Here is a 7,109-nt window from a genome sequence, read left to right on the forward strand (position 1 = left end):
TTGAATTATTATTATTAGATGTTGTATGTATTGCAATAAAAACACTCAGTAAACAATTGGCATCCATTTGACATGTAGATCACTGAAATCGAACAAGTCGGAGGTGAATTACAAGACTTCAACCAACAAAGATTTTAATGGTTGTATAGTTTTCTTTGAAAAAAGATTGTTACCTCGAGTACTGATTATGCGATGTTATCTTTTTTCTATAATAAAATACTCAGCAAACTACTGGCTTTCATTTGAGGCATTGGTCATTTAAATCTATCGAGTTTAAGGGGATTTATAGTACTTTAACCAAATAACATTTTAGTTTTTCCAAGATTTGTCTTTAATTAAAGATATTATCTCAGGTTATAATTATGTTATATGAAATGTTATATACTATGAATACTCAGTGAGTTACTGGCTTTAATCCAAGCCATTGACTATTAAAATCGGCTGAGTTGAACATGAGTTGGGGACCCCAAACAATAAAAATTTGGTTTCTTTTTTTACAATTTATCTTTAGTTAATGATTGTGTCTCAAGTTATTTTTACGTGATATTGTATGTTGTGGTATGGGAATACTCAGTGAGTTGATGCGGTTCTTTTCAGCTATTATTTATTGCAATCTGACGGGTTTGGGGCGAGTTATAAGCTTAAACGTAGAATAAAAGTTGTTTTTTCTTAACTTTCTTCTGTATTTAAAGACATATTTCTCAGCTGCTATGTGTACTATGTCATTCGTTCTGGTCTAAAAACACTAGGTCAACTTAGAACTTTCATTTGAGACAATTTTCATTTAAATATGTAGAGCTTAAGATGAGTTGTAGACCTCTAACTAACATTAGGTTTTCAATTTTTAAGGACTGTCTTTTATTAAAGATCTATATCTCAAGATCTAAATAAGCTGTGTTATTCATTTTGGTGAAGAAAACCTGAGTAAGCTGTGGGTAAACTGAAATATGAACCTAACCTGGTTTATTCCTATCAAGTTTTTTTTTTTGTTGCGTTTGATATACACCAGTGAACAGAATTGAAAAATGTGTAGTTGCGTGAGCTCAGGCTTACCTTGCACAGTATTTTGTCATTGTGGATATAATACCTGTTTAAATAGAAAAATATAAACTCAAGACGTCAGTGAAGACTACGACAATGTAGAAAAATGAGTTAATACCCCCGCTGCAGAAACCTGACGAATAAGCAAATTTCCATTTGCCTGGATTGATTTTCAATTAATCTATTAAATTCACATTTATGTTTAACGAGTACCTAGGTTTGCTGCTAAAGGTAAACTAATAAAGTGTATTTTTTATTAAAATATTAATAGCTTAGTATAGAATAAATAAGTATATCCAAAAACAAGCCAACTAAAACATTTTACAATTTTCTCTATAAGAATAACATGGGATTTTAAATTAACTATTTTTTTAAATTTTATATATATATACATATATATTTGAGCGAAAGAGTGTTTTGGCCTCTGGGGCAGCAAAATGATGTAAATCGGTCCCGGGCCTAGGTCTTACCATGAGACCTACAGTAATAGCTACTTCCCTATAGAGAAATCGCTAATAGTCACTAAGGTTACTGAAACGTTATTTAAAAGTTATTTCTACATGTAGGCCTATTATGTAAGTTAAAATTTTACATGAATAAAATATTTATATTATAATACAAAATAATAAAACTCAACTATGTTGAAATCGATTTTATTAATTTTGTTAACTTATTGTCTTTTTTCAATGTAACGCAAATACTAACAAGCATAGCCACAAGTGCTACGGGAATTCAAGTAAACTTCAAAATCGAGTATTATTATTACATTCCATAATAATGATGTAAAGAATGTGTCTTGCTAGTAACTTATAGAAGCTCAGGTTTAAATTGGCAAAATTTATATTTTGTTCGCTTATAGGTTACACTAAAACAAGGTCGTATAACAAGTTTTTTTTAATTAGGCAAAAAATGCAATTCTTAAAGATTAAAACCACGTTTTCCGCCGCCAGTTTGAAACAGCTTTCATATGGCTAATATCTGGTAAATTTATGAGTAACATTATAACGATGTTTCATACTAAATTTCACTATATTCGAACTAAAAAAGCATAGTGTATAGCTTAATTACCATGTTTTAAATTAATCGATTTATTTAATAATATGGACAATTATTATCTCAAATTCTAGAAGTTGCCCAAAGGTACTTTGTAAGTAACCGCTATTTTCTGCATCTATATACTACCAAAATAAAATATCATCAGTAAAAAAAAGTAATAGAAAAAAACAGGGTTCAAGGAAAATTCCCTGTTTGGTTGCCGGACAATTCCCAATTTACAAATCAACAAATTTCAAGGAAAATTATTGGTTTATTGATTGATGATCTATACCTAAAATTTTTTGAAACCCAATAATTAATATTTTCATGAAAGAAAGTACGTTACCGACTGTTTTCATATAAATACATGAAACATAACATAATAATCACTAAAGGGCTTTGATGAGACTTTTTTTATAATTAAAATTATTCTTTTTGGGGGGGTCCATAACTAGCTACATCCTATGATTTGAATTATAATTAGCGTAAATGAAAGCCGTTGGTTTATTGAGCATTTTGATGCCAAAAAACAGTAGAAAAGAACTACAGAATACTCTTAAGAAGAATTATATAAATTATTTTCATTTATTAGATACCCCTCTTTGTCATAGAAAAAATAAATAAATTATTTTTTACACATTGTTGTGACGTTATCATTGATCCAACAAAGATCCCTATAGGTACATTGGATGCATAATTTTAAGATCTACAACTTTTGTAACACGTATCATGGCCTTTTATCAGACATTTTAGCACAAAGTTGAAAAAGTAGGGATAGAACATATTTTTTATCTAAATAATTAACTTTAAAAAGAGATACTGGCTTTAAAATACACAATATATGGTTAAAATATGATATTTTCCTGCATAGAATTTCACTGTGAGTATTTTAAAAGTGTTTGCACTGTTGTAGGTAGCATGGTATTTTCATAACATAGTTTTAAGTAAAAGCTTACACTGTAAATTACGTTTTCCGCCATTTTCCAAGATGGCGGCTATTGCCCAAGGGTACCAAAAAAGTACCCGGTGGTTTTATGGTCTACATACCCTATATAACTCAAAACAACAATTAAAAAAACTTAATAGAACAAAACCAGGTTAGGGACAAAATCCTCATTTGGCTGCTGGACTATAAGGATTTGGCATATGAGTATGCCTATGATAAATAACACCATTTCAGAATTCTGCCAGTGTTTGCCTAACACTGTTCTGTAGAGTTTAAAGTAGCCTACACCTTATTGTCTACAAATTGGCTAAATAACTTAGGTACGGTACATTATAAAAGGTGACAGCCTTTTTACGTTGACTTAAATGGTAAGCTTACCTTTTCTCGTCCATGGGCAGTTTGATAGTTAAAAATTAACCCTTTAAACTGGAATAGGACTGTTATGTAAATTGTGAGTATTTCCATTACTGTGTAGTTAATAATCTTTTAGTCGACTCTTTTATCATCGGAAATTATGACTGTTATTAGTTTTTAAACAAGTCATTTGTTTATAAATAACTTCTGTACTTCTTTGCAATTGCTCGATTTTGAGCAACATGTACACTAGTAACTAGTAACAGACCTAATTCTTTTCATTAGGGTGACGTGGATTTTGTCAAGTAGCACAATCATGGTGTGGGTTACCAACTTTAGAACAGAGACGTAGCTAGAGTATATGGCGCCCTTGGCGAATAGTACTGGGCCGCGCCCCACAGTAAAAGGGGGGACCGGGGTCCTCCCCCCGAAGTTTTTTGCAATTTTATGTGCAAAATGGTGAGTTTTGAGTGTGTTAACAAGTTTTTTTACAAATACAGTACTTGTCTCCTTGGGATCGAGGCCAGTCAGGATGATGGTTTTTTCGGTTAACCCTAGCAGTGGCCAACCGTCGTCTGGTGATGGTTTGACGTTGATGCTTAGAATGGCCACCGTCGTCTGGTGATGGTATGGGCCGAAATTATTTTAACGGCAAAAAAAACACTTATAATCAACTCAGATGAGAATAATATATATACCATTCGAAAGATCACATTCTGAACTTTCATTTTATTACATAAACAAACCCTTTAGCAGGTATATAACAATGTCACGACGATTAGAAATCAAATGAATTTTTGGCACGGCACGACTTTAGCAGCCGACCCTTGGGAACTGGCAAAACACGTCTTGTTTGGCAGTACCCTGCTCGGGTAATTTTCGTCTTGGGATGTTGCGGGTGGTACCACTGGATAGCCATTGATTTTATCTTCATTGTAGTAGTGATATTTTAGAACTAAATATTGATTGGACAACCGGTACAATTTTATGAAAACAGCTATTTTTGAAATTTATAACAAATGGCCAACCATCACCAGGTGACGGTATGGAAAATACAAATTACATACAGTGTAATTTATTATTACTAGTCATATAATACGTCATTTTGAAGAGGAAGAAATGTAGCTTGTGATAGTGGCAGCCCTGCGCTCAGGATTATTTCCGTTTTCACTCACTAAGACGACGAAAGTGTGTCACTACTGTCTACTGTCATGATCTTATACACAAAGTGTCTTGTATTCACCATTGCGGCGCCATTGCGTGTTGTTGCCGGTGAGTTTTCGCTCTTGTTTTATCCACGATTGATTACTAAATTCGTTATTATTTCGTATTTTTTAAAAAATGTGTATGTGTATATACCAGTAACCTTCATGTATTTTATTATGCATGAATATTTAATGAATAGTGTCAAATTGTGTTTATAAAAGGTTGTATTTTTCTTGCGGTTGTATTTTGCGGTTTCCCGTTTATTTATATTATTATGCCCCTAGCACATAAATCAAAAATTGTTACCCAACGTGTTATACATTTTTATGTAGGTAATTGAATACACTACAAGATGTTTATGTTGGTTTGAAGTAAAAACATTTGGTACAAAAGTTTTATACTAAATACTATGAATTTTTTTTTTCACAAAATCGCTAAAATACAAAAAACATTATTTTATTTATAAATAAAAAATATTTTACCATAAACTTTATGACTTTTTTTGATTCCTTACTTCATTAACTTTACAAACATGTATATATCATTATTAGTATACACATATATTATATAACTTTTTACAACACAAACTAACACTGAACAGTTTTCAATTTTTTCGGTTCTCCGTTTGTTATTATATTTCGCCCCAAAAATTTATAAAAAAAATATTTTCCTAACATGTTATATTTTTTTATGTAGGGAATTAGATTGTCTACAAAATATATATAATGAATTTCCAATAAAAAATCCATAGAAAAAAAAATACCGAGGCCGCTTTTGAAATTTCAAAAAAAAATTTTTATTTTTTTCACTTTGCAGAAAAAATACACTATCTAAATCATTATTATATTACTATTTCTAGATTCTCTTGTTCTTTCTGAACAAAATGAATATGAGGTTGGCTAGGTTTACTTGTACGGTTGAATTTTTAAGAATTTTCAAAAAAAGGTCTGCAAAATCGCCAAAATGGGTTGGCCATTCCCCACTTCTAACATTGACCACTGCTAGGGTTAAACCGACGTCCCCAAAAACTCGTTAAAACAGACTCTTTAAATGCATACTGTATACAGTATTTGACTTAAATTAAGGAAAGCATGTATTTAGACATGTGATCACTGGTCTCAAATCTTTCCCACGAGAGCAGTCGTTTCAGTACCGCATACTTCCTGCCGATCTAGTCCGGTTAAACCGATGTGCTGATAAAAATTGTCCGGTTGAGAGATGTTATTTCTGCCAAGTGTAGTCCGGTTAAACCCCTGTCCGGATAAGAGGGAGTCTTCTGTATCTCATAGAGATCTTTTAGATAGCATTGAATTGAATTGAAAATAACTTTATTCATAAATCATACAAGTATGTACATTGAATGGCGTCAAAATTCTTAAACTACTTAAACTTACAACATAATATCAGCTGTACAGTTCATCAAAATTATACAGTACTTTTTGTGTTAAGTATATTTTAAGCTGGGTTTTAAATTTTTTACTTTCATCAATTTTCCTTAAAAAATTTTCTTCCAGCTTATGACGGTTTTTGTTATAAAATTCCAATCTATGGGCACCAACAGCAATTTTGTTTCTATGCCGGGTGCCATATTCATGATTATCCCCTAGTTTAGGTAACATACTTTCAGACAAAAGATTTTTAGTTAAAAGAACGGTATGGAAAACATAAATGCCGTACGCAGTCATTATACCCATGGCTAAGAAATGATCACGTACGGAAACATCCCAGTTTAAATTTAACATTAGTCTTATTGCTCTTTCTTTTCTGCAAAATTAAAATTCTATCTAAATTTTTCTTTGATGTTCCACCATAAACACTTATGCCAAATGATATTGCGGATTCAATGAAAGCAAAATAAAGCTTTTTCAAAATATCTTCTGAACAAAATTTAGACATTCTATAAATTGCATAAATTCCAGATGAGATTTTGCTGACAACATGGTCAACATGGAAGTTCCATGAAAGATTTTCATCAACTACTAAGCCTAAAAATTTAGTTGTAGTAACTTGATTAAGATTAGAATTTTTAAAATTAATCACTGGATCAATTGGATTGTTTTGTTTACCTGTTGAAAATACCATAAAGTTGGTTTTACTGGAATTTAAAAGTAATTTATGATAGTTTAAGAAAGCATCTATTGTTTTTAGGCAATTCAAAGAGTTAAATTCCGAACTGGAAACAGATGTACTGATTACTTTTAAACTTGCATCGTCTGCATACAAACTTATTTTATTAAATATATTGTTTTGAAATGACCCGGGCATTCCTTTGATGTAACAAAGAAATAAAACAGGTCCCAAAATCGAACCCTGTGGGACCCCATGTTGAACAATAGATAACTTTAAGCAGAAGGTTGAAAAAACGTTATTTTTTAATTGCTTCATTTCAACATACTGAGATCTTTGAGTTAAATAGTATCGAAACCACTTCAATGACCTGCAGATCGGACACCAGACAACTAACATTCCATAGAGTGCATGCGCTGTGGAAAACAGTCCTCGTAGGCCTGCCTGAAAACAAGCATCT

At 31.6% G+C, this 7,109-nt stretch overlaps 1 protein-coding gene across 2 annotated transcripts in view; it reads left to right on the forward strand.

Annotated features, from left to right (window-relative positions):
- LOC129005281 (beta-1,4-galactosyltransferase 7-like) overlaps positions 1 to 7,109 on the forward strand; it is a 113,444-nt gene that overhangs the window by 42,028 nt on the left and 64,307 nt on the right. The gene's annotated exons all lie outside the window — the stretch shown is intronic.

The sequence above is a fragment of the Macrosteles quadrilineatus genome, unplaced genomic scaffold (genome assembly GCF_028750875.1).
Source record: "Macrosteles quadrilineatus isolate MER2022 unplaced genomic scaffold, UCM_ALF_1.0 Scaffold_19__1_contigs__length_3004403, whole genome shotgun sequence".
NCBI classification, from domain to species: Eukaryota; Metazoa; Arthropoda; class Insecta; order Hemiptera; family Cicadellidae; genus Macrosteles; species Macrosteles quadrilineatus.